The sequence below is a fragment of the Chiloscyllium punctatum genome, chromosome 49, assembly GCF_047496795.1.
Source record: "Chiloscyllium punctatum isolate Juve2018m chromosome 49, sChiPun1.3, whole genome shotgun sequence".
Classification (NCBI taxonomy): domain Eukaryota; kingdom Metazoa; phylum Chordata; class Chondrichthyes; order Orectolobiformes; family Hemiscylliidae; genus Chiloscyllium; species Chiloscyllium punctatum.
This window is the reverse complement of record NC_092787.1, coordinates 34,217,627-34,231,696: the sequence shown is the minus strand read 5'-3', so window position 1 is coordinate 34,231,696 and position 14,070 is coordinate 34,217,627. Positions and strand designations below refer to the sequence as shown.

The 14,070-nt window shown below is 44.6% G+C and overlaps 1 protein-coding gene across 5 annotated transcripts in view; it reads right to left on the bottom strand.

The window, feature by feature from the left end:
• LOC140469554 (uncharacterized) overlaps positions 1–5,397 on the bottom strand; it is a 151,606-nt gene extending 146,209 nt beyond the window's left edge. Inside the window, exons 1-2 of one of the 5 annotated variants that reach the window (XM_072566178.1) lie at positions 5,336–5,397; positions 3,971–4,060 (exon numbers count right to left, since the gene is read on the bottom strand). The gene's annotated coding sequence lies outside the window, so the exon portion shown is untranslated. Of the gene's footprint in view, positions 1–3,970; positions 4,061–5,239 lie in introns of all 5 variants that reach the window. The other 4 variants (XM_072566176.1, XM_072566182.1, XM_072566175.1 and 1 more) reach the window with 4 other exon arrangements.
• Positions 5,398–14,070: the final 8,673 nt, after the last annotated feature.

Here is a 14,070-nt window from a genome sequence, read left to right as displayed (position 1 = left end):
TGTAGCAAATCAGAGCACATCTGAGAACAAAAAAGTGTCAAAACCGTGACTGGTCTAGGTAGAGTCATGCGTAAAAGGATCAACAAGAGGGCATAATTTTAAGTTAATTTGAAAACAAATTTGTTGCATGAAAATATTGTGTCACACAATGAATGACTTGTGCCTGGAATTTACTACCAGCAAGTTCAGTAAAGGCAAGTTTGCATGAGGCATTCACCAAGGGATTGGAGAATATTCAAAGATAAAGAATATACAGAGATTCAGGAAGAAAGCAGACAAATGGCATGAAGACAATGTTAGTTAGAAAGTTGGTGCAGAATGTGTACTATAGGACATCTGCCATTCTGTATCCAAACAACATGGATTGCAGCAGTTCAAGAATCTCTAACATCCACTTCTCCACATGTAACTGAGGATTTGACAACATATAGTAATCTTAAGAGTCATAGCAGTATAGCACAGAAACAGACCCTTCAGTCCAACTCGCCCATGTCAACCAGATATCCTAAATTAATTTGGTCCTATTTGCCAGCTTTTGGCCAATATCTCTCTAAACACTTCCTGTTCATGTATTCATCCAGATGACCTTTCAATGTTAAAAATCACATAACACCAGGTCCAACTTGGATATAAATCTCAGATGCAAATGACACCAACATTTGGGGTATAGTAGACAGCGAAGAAGGTTACCTTAGAGTAAAACAGGATCCTGATCAGATTGGCGAATGGGCCAAGGAGTGGCGGATGGAGTTTAATCTAAAATGTAAATCCCAGAACTTTAACTTAGTAACCATACGCCTTTCTTCACATACAAATCGTTTATGTAAATGACTAAAAGCAGTGGACCAGCACTGACCCTTGTGGCACACCACTGGTCACAAGCTTTCAGTCTGAAAAGTAACTCTCCTCCCTTCGAGCCAGTTCTGTATCCAAATAGCTAGTTCTCCCTGTATTCTATGTAATCTAACCTTGCTAACCAGTCTACCTTGTGGAACCTTGTTGAATGCTTTGTTGAAGTCCATACAGACAACACCCACCACTCTACCATCATCAATCCTCTTTGTTACTTCTACAAAAAAAAAACTTTAGTTAGTTTTTCCATGATTTCCCACACACAAAGCCATGTTGAATATTCATAAATCAGTCCTTGCTTTTTCAAATGAATGTAAACCCTGTCCCTTAGAATCCCCTCCAACAATTTGCCCACCACTGACTTCAGGCTCACTGGTGTATGGTCTCCTGGCTTTTCATAACCACCTTTCTTAAATAGTGGCAACACATTAGCCAACCTCCAGTCACACTTCACACATGGCTATTGAGATACAAATATCTCAGCAAGGGGCCCAGCAATCATTTCCCTAGCTTCCCACAAAGTTCTAGGATATACCTGATCAGTTTTCAGGGGGTTTACCCAATTTTATGTGTTTTAAGACAGTCAGTCAACACTTCCTCCTCTTCAACATGTCGCTATTTATTTGCCCAAGTTCCCGTTCATATCCTTCTCCACATTAAACACTAACGCAAAATACTCGTTCAGTATCTCCCCTATCAACTCCAGTTCCACACACAGAGAGCCATGACGAGCTTTAAGAGGCCCTGTTCTCTCCCTAGTTATTCTTTTTACCTTAAAACATTTGTAGAATCTTTGTATTCTCCTCAGTGAAAGAGAATGGGAGTGGGGTTAGGTGATGCTCTTTACAGAGTCAGTCCAGTTGTAATATACTATAGCCACTGAATGATTCAGTATCTCAGTGGAAATGGAGACCACATGAAGTAAGTTCTCTCTTACTTAGTCCATCTGTTTTTGTGAGTATGGCCTACAACAAAATAATCGCAAAATATTGCAGATGCTGGAAATTTGAAGTAAAGAGAGAAAATGCTGGAGATTGTCTGGAGGACAGGCATGTTCATAGATTCATATAGGTCTCTAGCATGAAAAAAGGTCCTGAGACCCATTGAGTATACACTCGTCAAAAATATTCAGTGTCCATGGAGTCAAAAAGTGTAGCATTGGAAAAGGCGCAACAGGTCATGCAGCATCCAAGGACCAGGAGAGGCGATGTTTCGGGCATAAGCCCTTCATCAGGAATATGGAGAGGGCACAGGGCTGAGAGATAAATGGGGGGGTGGAGCTGCGGGAAGGTAGGTGGAATGGCAATAAGTGGATGCAGATGGGGAGTGATAAAAGGAGTGAATTATGTAAGGTGTACAGAATGAATCACGGTGAATAAATGTGGTGCAAACTTGCTGATCAATGCAAGTTTAGATGCGGAAGAGGAATGAACTATAGTGCAGGAAAAAACAATTCCTGATTGTGAAAGATCCCGTGGGACAACAAAATATACTGGCAGCATATTAATCAGGGGATAGGCAGTATGTAAACCTCACTTACAGCACGGTTGGCAGAAGTAGTGCAATACTTAACAGAGATAAAAGACATCCATTGAGGATAGACGAAGTTAGTCAATAGCAGTTATGTAATCAGGGACAGCAAAGATTACAGAGCTGTGGAGGAAACAACTCCAGTCGCAATGCCATGGAACCTCTCTCAGATAACAGAACACAGGCAAATGGGAAAATATGTATGATTACGATAATTCACCTCACACTCGTCAGCGAAACAATCTCAATATTTTCAAATCTGCTGCTCAAGATTTTGAAATCTCCTGAAGTTGCAGTAAGGAATCAGAGAAAAATCTCGCATTTGAGGAAATCTCAGGGGAATGGGTGATGTCATTGTGCATCATACACAGGAACACAGAACATTGGAGTTTGTTAAAAGCAAAGATCACCACACATTGTGAAGGATGGGAGGAGATCTACCAAAATACTTTGAGAGATGAGGAATTTGAGTTCCACTGTTACATTATAGAACGTAAATTGTCTGTTTGGAGTGAAACAGAATGAGCAGGGCAATAGAAGTATGGGCGTGTGAGCCAATAAGTGACATGGAGTTTAAGTTAGATAAATATGGGTGCTGCATTTTGGAAAGGCAAATCAGGACAGGACTTATGCACTTAATGGTAAAGTCCTGGGGAATGTTGCTCAAGAAAGAGACTTTGGGGTGCAGGTTCATGGTTCCTTGAAAGTGGAGTTGCAGGCAAATAGAATACTGAAGGTGGTGTATGGTATGCTTGCCTTTATTTGTCATTGCACTGAACATAGAAGTTGGAGGTCATGTGTCAACTGTACAGGACATTAGTGGGGCCACTTTTGGAATATTGCGTGCAATTCTGGTCTCCTGGATATAGGAAGCTTGTTGTGAAACTTGAAAGGGTTCAGAAAATACTTACAAGGATTGTGCCAGGGTTGGAGAGTTTGAAATATAGAGACTTGCTGAATAGGTTGAGACTAATTTCCCAGGACTGTCGGAGGCTGTGATATAACCTTACAGAGGTTTATAAAATCATGAGTGCATGGATAGGATAAACAGACAAGGTACTTTTTCCCCCCAGAGTGAGGGAGTCCAAACTGGAGGGCATAGGTTTACAGTGAGAGAGCAAAGATTTAAAAGCGACCTAAGGGGCAACTTTTTCACACAGAGGGTAGTGTATCAAATGAGCTACCACAGGAAGTGGAGGAGGCTGGTACAATTACAACACTTAAAAGGCCTCTGCATTGGTATATGAATAGGAAAGATTCAGAGTGATATGGGCCAGATGCTGGCGAATGGGACTAGAGCTACCTGGGAAGTGAGATTGGCATGCACGAGTTGGACTGAAGGGTCTGCTTCCATGCTGTATACCTCAATGACCTTACAAGTAAGTTATTATTGTCAGCTGGACATAAGAAAAAAAGATTATGGAACATTGATTGGAGACTTAGCTGTAGAGCCACAGGGAACATTTTGTACAATACATGATAAAAGAACTGAATTAGCAAATTTTGAGAAGATTTGTAGTTCAGGTTGTGGTTCTGGATGTAGGTTTGTTCGCTGAGCTGGAAGGTCTGGAGTTCAGTGTTTACTTACAGAGGCCGATGATGAGAAGTAACTAATTCTGTCAGAGTTGTGTGTGATATTTGATTTCAGATTTCGATCAGCAAATCCTCACGTAACATCCTGCAAAAGATGGTTACAACATTCATCACTGCCAGCTCAGGATAGCAATTCAGTAAAGAAAAACAAGCCCTCCGGTTTGAATTTGCTACAATTAATGCCCTAGATTAGATTAGATTACTTACAGGCCCTTCAGCCCAACAAATCCACACCACCCCGCCAAAGCGCAGCCCACCCATACACCTACATTTACCCCTTACCTAACACTATGGGCAATTTAGCATGGCCAATTCACCTAACCTGCACATCTTTGTGACTGTGGGAGGAAACCCATGCAGACACGGGGAGAACGTGCAAACTCCACACAGTCAGTCGCCTGAGGCGGGAACTGAACCCGGGTCTCTGGTGCTGTGAGGCAGCAGTGCTAACCACTGTGCCACTGTGCCGCCCTCTTCTAACTCTGCTAAAACAAAGAATAAGGTAACCTTCAGGCTCACTGCCTTTATTCCTGATGAAGGGCTTTTGCCCGAAACGTCGATTTCGAACCTACTTGGATGCTGCCTGAACTGCTGTGCTCTTCCAGCACCACTAATCCTAAAACAAAGAATATGCATGCTTGATGCTGCACATCACTTTCATTGTAGTCAGGAATCACTTAATTTTAATAATAATAATGTCTACTCAGGAGCCCAAGTTTCTGCCCTGGGTCTTCATTTGACTGATCGGAGACAGTCAAGACACAATTGCAGGGGATCCCATGAACTAGTGCGAAGCAGCAATGAGGGTTTCACTCCTTCTCTGCAGCCGCTCTGCCTCATCAGTAAGATATTACGTGTGAAAGGCTAATGCAGCTTGATGAACAAGTTGTCTCCATTCTGCACCACGGGCAGCAATCTCCACTCACTCAGTCATTCCAAAGAATGCATGCACCCTGCTGTCTAGTGTCCCCGATAAAAATAAAAATCCAACACAACACAAAGTTATAGTCCATCAGGTTTATTTCGAAGAACAAGTTTGGACCGTTGTTCCTTCGTCAGGTAGCAATGATCCGAAAGCAAGTGCTCCCAAATAAACTCGCTGGACTTTAACTGGTGTTGTGTGATTGTTGTTTTAATTCAGTCCACACCAGCACCTCCACTTCATGCCCAATAAAGATGGCAGCGTTAACCCGGGGCCTAACTTAAGGCGAAAGCTTTCCGTTAAACACGCGTCCTCAGTTCGTGTAAACAAGGCACTACTAACTTATTTTTTGGGAGTCACCGCTTACTCAAGAATTTCAGACACCTCACTCTTTTCCCGCTGGATGGTCGATCCCTCCCGTTCCGTCTCAATTCTCACCGTTTTCCGACTGAACGAACGTCCACCAACCGTCAGTATTTGTTCCGCGCATGCTCCGCAAACTGTCCAGAACTGCGCATGCTCCGCAAACTGTCCAGAACTGCGCATGCTCCGCAAACTGTCCAGAACTGCGCGTGCGCGTCTCTCCCGTTTGTGGAGACTGGGGATCTGATTAAGAGTGGAGCTGCACACTACTCACTCTTCATCACAATAACAACTAAAGCGTGTATTTATATAACACCTTTGCGGAGTAAAAACTTCCTGTGACACTTCATATCAGGGTTAACATTTTCACATTCAACTGGGGAAAGCAGTTTTAATCTTGGACGGTTTACACACAACGGGTTGTGGGTGCTCTCCATTTCACCAACAGAACCCAGGAAGACCATTTCATCGTTCATCAATTACCATGACATCCCTTGTTCCTTATGAGCCAAAATTCCTGCAAAGTAACTGACCATTGTCACCTCAACCAAGTTTTCACTTCAGTTCACTGCCACTACAGACAAATTTCCCATTTCCTAGTGATCGCTCCCATAATCCATGTTGGAAAAAAATCACAACAAGCACCAGTTTTCGGAGCAGCGCTTAGAAAACTAATGCTTCTGAGTAAACTTGTTGGACTATAACGTGGTGTTGTGCGATTTTTAACTTTGTCCACCCCAGTGCAACACCGGCACCTCCAAAATCATAATCTATGTTAACAGCCCTGCTCAGGGAATAGTCAATTCCTGCGTGTGTGTAACCATGAAACATGACTTTTTTAGTTTATTTATTGAAAACACAGAACGGCCAGAATCAGCGAGATTTGACGTTTCAGTTGAGATGTTAATGTCACCCGGGGAACAGGTCAAAACAACAAACACAGAAATGGAATAAAGAAGTGAAAGAGAAAGCATGTGAGAGGTTGTAAGCAAAATACAACCAGCTAGCTATTCTAATCCCATTTCAAGCACTTGGCTCATAGCCGTGCACACCTTGGTATCGTTAAGTGTACATTTAAATATATTTTTTACCTGTTGTGAGGATGTCTGCTTCTACCACGCTTACAGGTAATAAGTCCCAGCTACCCACCATCTGTTTAAAAACTAAAATCCACACATCCCTCTCAACCTCCATATCCTTACCACCAATGGCCCCGGTCATTCATCTCTCCACCAATCAGAAATCGCTCCTGTCTCTGTCCCTCATAATTTTATACATCTTAATCATCACTCCCCCATTACCGTCTCCTTTGTTCCACAGAATCTAACCTCAATTTATGAGGGTGGTGTGGTTCCCTACTGACATAGAGAGATCAGATTTTACTCTGCCAGACATTCTGTGCAGGATGATCTGTCATTATCACCCAATACGAAACCGTCTTCAGACCCAGATTGATCCCAGTCCAACATCCGCCATTGACCCCAGAGCATTCAGCCCGAAACTGGGATTGAAGGAAAGGGGGAGAGAAGGGATGCCATATAATGTAACACCCACAGAGATCTACAATCCACTTACATTTGTGGACTATCAGTTCGAAACATTTACCAACCCAACTCTAGTTCTACACCCATGAAGAAAGGTGGAGCATAGACGCTACTTGCTCTGATAATCCCACACAGCTGTCATTCACAATTCCAGCCTCACCCGGTTCACAGAGCAATCTATCAATTTGCACCTTCCTGACCCTCAATATTTCTATCTCGGACGACCGACTCAACACGGACGTATACTATAAACCGACTGACTCCCACAGCTACCTACATTACACCTCTTCCCACCCTGCCCCCTGTAAAAATGCCATCCCATATTCCCAATTCCTTCGCTGCATCTGTTCCCAGGAGGACCAATTCCAATACCGAACAACCCAGATGGCCTCCTTCTTCAAAGACCGCAATTTCCCCTCAGACGTGGTTGACGATGCTCTCCACCACATCTCCTCCACTTCCCGCTTCTCCGCCCTTGAACCCCGCCCCTCCAATTGCCACCAGGATGGAACCACACTAGTCCTCGCCTACCACCCCACCAACCTCCAGATACATCGGATCATCCTTCATCATTTCCGCCACCTCCAAACAGACCCCACCACCAAGGATATATTTCCCTTCCCACCCCTATCAGCGTTCCGGAAAGACCACTCCCTCCGTGACTCCCTTGTCAGATCCACACCCCCCACCAACCCAACCTCCACTCCCGGCACCTTCCCTGCAACTGCAAAAAATGCAAAACTTGTGCCCACACCTCCCCCCTCACTTCCCTCCAAGGCCCCAAGAGATCCTTCAATATCCATCAGAAATTCACCTGCACCTCCACACACATCATTTACTGCATCCGCTGCAGCCGATGTGGCCTCCTATACATCGGGGAGACAGGCTGCCTACTTGCGGAACGTTTCACAGAACACCTCTGGGACACCTGCACCAACCAACCCAACCGCTCTGTGGCTGAACACTTTAATTCCCCCTCCCACTCCGCCAAGGACACGCAGGTCCTTGGCCTCCTCCATCGCCAGACCATGGCAACACAATGCCTGGAGGAAGAGTGACTCATCTTCCGCCGAGGAACCCTCCAACCACAAGGGATGAATACTCCAGCTTCCTCATTTCCCCTCCTCCCACCTTTTCTCAGTCCCAACCCTCAGACTCAGCACTGCCTTCTTGACCTGCAATCTTCTTCCCAACCTCTTCGCCCCCACCCCCTCTCCGGCCTATCACCTTCACCTTAACCTCCTTCCACCTATCACATTCCCAACGGCCCTCCCCCAAGTCCCTCCTCCCTACCTTTTATCTTAGCCTGCTTGGCACACCCTCCTCATTCCTGAAGAAGGGTTTATGCCCGAAACGTCGATTCTCCTGCTCCTTTGATGCTGCCTGACCTGCTGCGCTTTTCCAGCAACACATTTTTAAGCTCTGACCCTCAACCCAGCTCGGTTCAGGAGTAGGACAGTCCAAAGTGAGTAATTCAGGATCCCTCAAGTGCTGTACCTATTCTCTGACTCACTGTGTCTTTATCCATTGCTCCCTTCCCAGTGATACCCATCTTTTGCTGTTGTCCCAGTCTCCCTGCTTAATGAATTGAATTGGATTTATTGTCACATGTACCAAGGCACAGTGAAAAGTTTACAGGCAGATCACATAGTTAATAGCATAGATAGTAAATAATAGGTAAACAGTGGCAAGAACAAAAACTCAGGTAGAGGCGAATGTTAAGAGTTTGTGAGTCCATTCGATATTCTAACAACAGTAGGGTAGAAACTGTTATGACGCTGGTGCGTGTGTACAGGCATCTGTACCTTCTCCACGATGGTAGAGGTTGTAGAAAAACATTGCCAGGGTGGGATGGATCTTTAAGAATGCTGGCAGCCTTTCCTTGATAGTGGGCCTGGTAGATGGATTCTATAGATGGGAGATTGGCCTTTGTGATTGTCCGGGCTGAGTTCACCACTCTCTGTATCATCTCCGATCTTGAATAGTACTTTGTAACCAGTGCATCCACATGAAGAGTCCAAGCAAGCTTGTCGTGGATGACCACTCCCAGGAGCTTGACACTCTCCACTCGTTCTACCTCTGTGCTGTTAATGTGTAGGGGGTGCATGAGTAACATTCCACTGAAAGTCAATAATGAGTTCCTTGATTTTGTTGGCATTGAGAGCTAGGTTGTTCTCAGTGCAGCATTTTTCCAGGTCTTCCACCTCCGATCTGTAGTCTGTTTCATCGCCATTTGAGATTTGGCCGACTATGGTGGTGTCATTAGCGAACTTGTATATGGCATTAGTCTGGTATTTGGCGATGCAATCATGGCTATGCAGTGAGTACAGTAGGGGACTGAGTACACACCCCGGGGGACCCAAGTGTTGAGTGTTAGTGACAATGAAATAATGTCCCCAATCTTCACTGATTGTGCCTGTGGGTCAGGAAACTGAGCATCCAGTTGCAGAGAGTGGACCCTAGACTGAGATCATTAAGTTTAGTAATCAGCCTCAAGGGGATAATAGTGTTGAAGGCTGAATTGTAATCAAAGAGTAGGATTCTTATGTAGCTGTTCTTGGCGTCAAGATGTTCTAGGGAGGAATGAAGGGCAAGTGATATGGCATCTGACATGTATCTGTTGGTCTGATAGGCAAATTGGAGTGAGTCAAGAGTAGTGGGGAGGCTGGAGTTGATTAATGCCATTACCAGCCTTTTAAAACACTTCATGCCCACCAAAGTTAGGGCCACTGGGTGGTAGTCATTGAGACATGCTGCATGAGCCTTCTTAGGCACAGGGATGATGTTGGCTCTCTTGAAACAGGCAGGGACAGTGGCCTGCTGAAGGGAGAGGTTGAAGATGTCCGAGAAGACCTCTGCCAGTTGAACTGCGCATGCTCTGAGTGCACGGCCTGGTACTCCGTCTGGTCCCATCGCTTTCTTGGATTCACATGATGGAAAACTGATCTGATCTCTGATGCAGTGACTTTTGGGATAGGTTTGTCAGGACTTGTTGAGAATAGGTGTTACGTCTCCCCCAAAATTCTGCTCAAAGCAAGCATAGTAGACGTTGAGACGATCTGGAAGGGATATGTCATGGTCTGCTATCTTGCATTGTCTCTTTTTAGAATCTGTGATGTCAGTTAGTCCCTGCCATAGTCGCCATGGGTGTCTGTCGGGGTCTCTAGTTTGGATTGGTATTGGTCTTTGGCTGTCTTAATGGCTCTGCGAAGGTCATACTTGAATTCCTTGTATGTGAGTGGGTCTCCTGATCTGAAGGCCTCACACCTGGTGTTTAGCTGGTTCTGAATGTCCTGGTTCAAACATGAGGCAATTTCTCTCCATTCTCCTGGTGATCTTGTAAAGTGTATGTGTGTCAGACAGTGCCTGGACTTGCTGAGTGTCTCAAGCATTCACTGTGAGTGTGACCTGAAACATATGCAGGTTTTATCAGTTCAACAATCCCAACATACAGCCTGAACTTTATGAATAATTTGATTTAAATCTGCATGTGTGCTCTGCAGTTTCTATCTAAAACTATGATTAATTCTCATTCTTTTCATAAGTGGGGAGTGGATTTAAGTGTTGTTGCAATGTCACCAGTTCCCTCAATTTGATCACAGTTCCTGGCATTTATATGAAGTCTTCACTAAACAACCGATGGAAGGTGGGCTGAGAGTGGAAGAAACTTGGAGAACAGACATTGAAATCAGTTTCTGGTGTTATAGAGTTCAATGTTGAGGACCTGAGGTTGTAAAGTGCCTATGCAGCCTAATGCCAATTCAGGGAAAAGCCAGCCTGGAGCTATGACCTTGGCAAGCAGCTGCGGCCAAGATCATGAGCTTCAAAATACATCAAGGTGACTGTGAAGAAGATGAAAGAAGACACAGTCATTCTCCATGACTGCTGTGGCTTCCAAGCAGCAGCCATCTACTGCCTGTAGGATTTCCCATTAGCAGCGAGTTTAGAACAAAGAAAATTCTAGCACAGGAACAGGCCCTCTGGCCCTGCAAGTCTGCGCCGATCCAGATCCTTTATCTAAACCTGCCTCCTGTTTTCTAAGGATCTGTATTTCTCTGTACTCTGCCCATTCATGTACCTGTCTAGGGATATCTTCAATTATGCTATCATGCCCGCCTCTACCACCTCCACTGGCAACGCATTCCAGGCACCCACCACCCTCTGCATAATGAACTTTCCACACATATCTCCCTTAAACTTTTCCCCTTTCACTTTGAACTCATGACCCCTCGTAATTAAGTCCCCCACTCTGGGAAAAAGCTTCTTTCTATTTACCTGTCTGTATCTCTGCAGTATTTTGCAGACCTCAATCAGGTCCCCTCTCAACCTCCACCTTTCAATGAAAATAATCCTAATCCATTCATCCTCTCTTCATAGATAGTGCCTTCCATACAAGGCAACATCTCAGTGAACCTCTTCTGCACCTTCTCCAAAGCATCAACATGCTTTTGCTAATGCAGCCAGCCGAACTGAACGCAGTATTCCAAATGTGGCCGAACCAAACTTTTATACAACTGTAACATGACATGCCAACTCTTGTACTCATACCCTGTCTGATGAAGGAAAGCGTGCCATATGTCTTCTTGACCACTCTATTGACCTGTGTTGCCACCTTCAGGGTACAATTGACCTGAACATCTCTCTGTACATCAATTTCCCCCAGGACTTTTCCATTTACTGTATAGTTTGCTCTTGAATTGGATCTTCCAAAATGCATCACCTCGCATTTGCCCAGATTGAACTCCATCTGCCATTTCTCTGCCCAACTCTCCAATCTATCTATGTTCTGCTGTATTTTCTGACAGTCCCCTTCACGATCTGCTACTCCAGCAATATAAGTGTCATCATCAGATCACCTCTACCTTCCTCCAGATCATTTATATATATCACAAACAATCGTGGTCCCAGCACGGATCCCTGTGGAACACACTGATTTCAGTCTCCATTTTGAGAAACTCCCTTCCACTACTATTCTTTGTCTCCTGTTGCCCAGCCAATTCTTTATCCATTTAGCTAGTACACCCTGGACCCTATGTGACTTTACTTTTTCCATCAGCTTACCACAAGGAACCTTATTAAACAACTTACTGAAGTCCATGTATATGACTTTGACAGCTCTTCCCTCATCAATCAACTTTATCACTTCCTCAAAGAATTCTATTAAGTTGGGAAGACATGACCTTCCCTGCACAAAACCATGTTGCCTATCACTGATAGGCCCATTTTCTTCCAAATGGGAATAGATCCTATCCCTCAGTATCTTCTCCAGCAGCTTCCCTATCACTGACAACAGATTCACTGGTCTATAATTACCTGGAGTATCCCTGCTACCCTTCTTAAACAAGGGCACAACATTAGCAATTCTCCAGTCCTCCAAGATCTCACCTGTGTTCAAGGATAGTGCAAAGATTTCCCCTCTCGTTTCCCTCAGTAACCTGGGATAGATCCCATCTGAACCTGGGGACTTCTTCACCTTAATGCCTTTTAGAATACCCAACATTTCCTTCCTTATGCCAACCTTATGTAGAGTAATCAATCATCTATCCCTCACCTCACCAGTGTTAAATTCCTCTCCTCGGTGAATGCTGATGCAAAGTACTCATTAAGAATCTCCCATTTTCTCTGACTTCACACATAACTTTCCTCTTTTGTCCTTGAGGGGCCAACCCTTTCTCTTGTTACCCTCTTGCTCCTTACATATGAATAGAAGGCTTTGGAATTTTCCTTAACCTTCTTTGCTAAAGATATTTCATGACCCCTTTTAACTCTTAATTCCTTGTTTCAGATTGGTCCTACCTTCCTGATATTCTTCCAAAGCTTCGTCTGTCTTCAGCCACCTAGATCTTATGTATGCTTCCTTTTTCCTCTTTGCTAGTCTCACAAGTTCACCTGTCATCCATGGTTCCCTAAACTTGCTATTTCAATTCTTCGGTTTCACAGGGACATGTCTCCCCTACACAATAATCAACCTCTCTTCAAAAGCCTCCCAAATATCAAATGTGGATTTACCTTCAACATTTTATGTGACCTTCTGGAGTGTGAAGCAAGTCTAAAGCCTCTTGTAGGTAATAGGGGACAAAAGAGGTGAAGGACCCCCCCCCCCTCCATTCTGCATGCAGCTACTTGACCAGAGGAGTTGGATGGTCACCATTCATATGTATAACCATTGTATAACCATCAATTCCCGCCTCAGGCAATTGTCTGTGTGGAGTTTGCACATTCTCCCCGTGTCTGCGTGGGTTTCCTCCGGGTGCTCTGGTTTCCTCCCACAGTCCACAGATGTGTAGGTTAGGTGAATTGGCCATGCTAAATTGCCCGTAGTGTTAGGTGAAGGGGTAAGTGTAGGGGAATGGGTCTGGGTGGGTTGCTCTTTGGAGGGTCGGTGTGGACTTGTTGGGCTGAAGGGCCTATTTCCACACTCTAAGTAATCTAGTCTAATATAATCTAAAAAGGCAACATCATCAACATGATGGACTACTTCTGGATTTGGACAGCAAAAAGCAGGTCAAGGTGACCCTGCGGGCAGGCGTCAATGGGAACATCCTCAACTCACCATGCAGGTTTAAGTGTATGGTGGACAGGACAGAGAGGAAATGAAGGAAGAATCCATTCAACCTCCACCCGAGAATCCAGAGTCAATTGTGAAGGTGATAATGAAGGGGTTGAGGGAGTGGAAAATGATAAGAAAAGCTGAAAAAGAAAACCACGTAGGACCCTACTGTCCGACAGCAAAATGAGAAGAGGTAGTTGCATGATGGAAACAGCAACAGCTCCTTTGACGTGGAGGACTTACAGAGGGAGGGTCATTACCAGAAAAGAACATGATCACAGGGGAGAAGGAGAGGAGCACACCTCAGCCTGAAAATAGCAGATGTTGCCATGGTCTCAATGAAGCCCAATCTCCAGTGACCACAGTCACTCACAGATCAGGAAATACACTTTCCAAGACAAACTGACAACAGGCTTCTTGGACCCGATAAACACAGCCCTAAGGGCAGTCTCATACCCCAGTAATACCAAAGCCACACAAAGCTCAGGTCAGATAGAGAGGCACCAGAATACCTCGCTCACAGGAGAGAAACAATGGAAACACCTTACTGCCAAGAAAGGAGGCATTCTTACCTACTCTTACAGAAAGCTGGAATCTCCTGATCCCATTAAAAACTGATTAATGCTACTGGACACTTCATTATATCTACATTCAGGATATTCTTCTGATAACTGCTTTGCTATTATCACCATCTTAACTTGATTACTTGACTATCA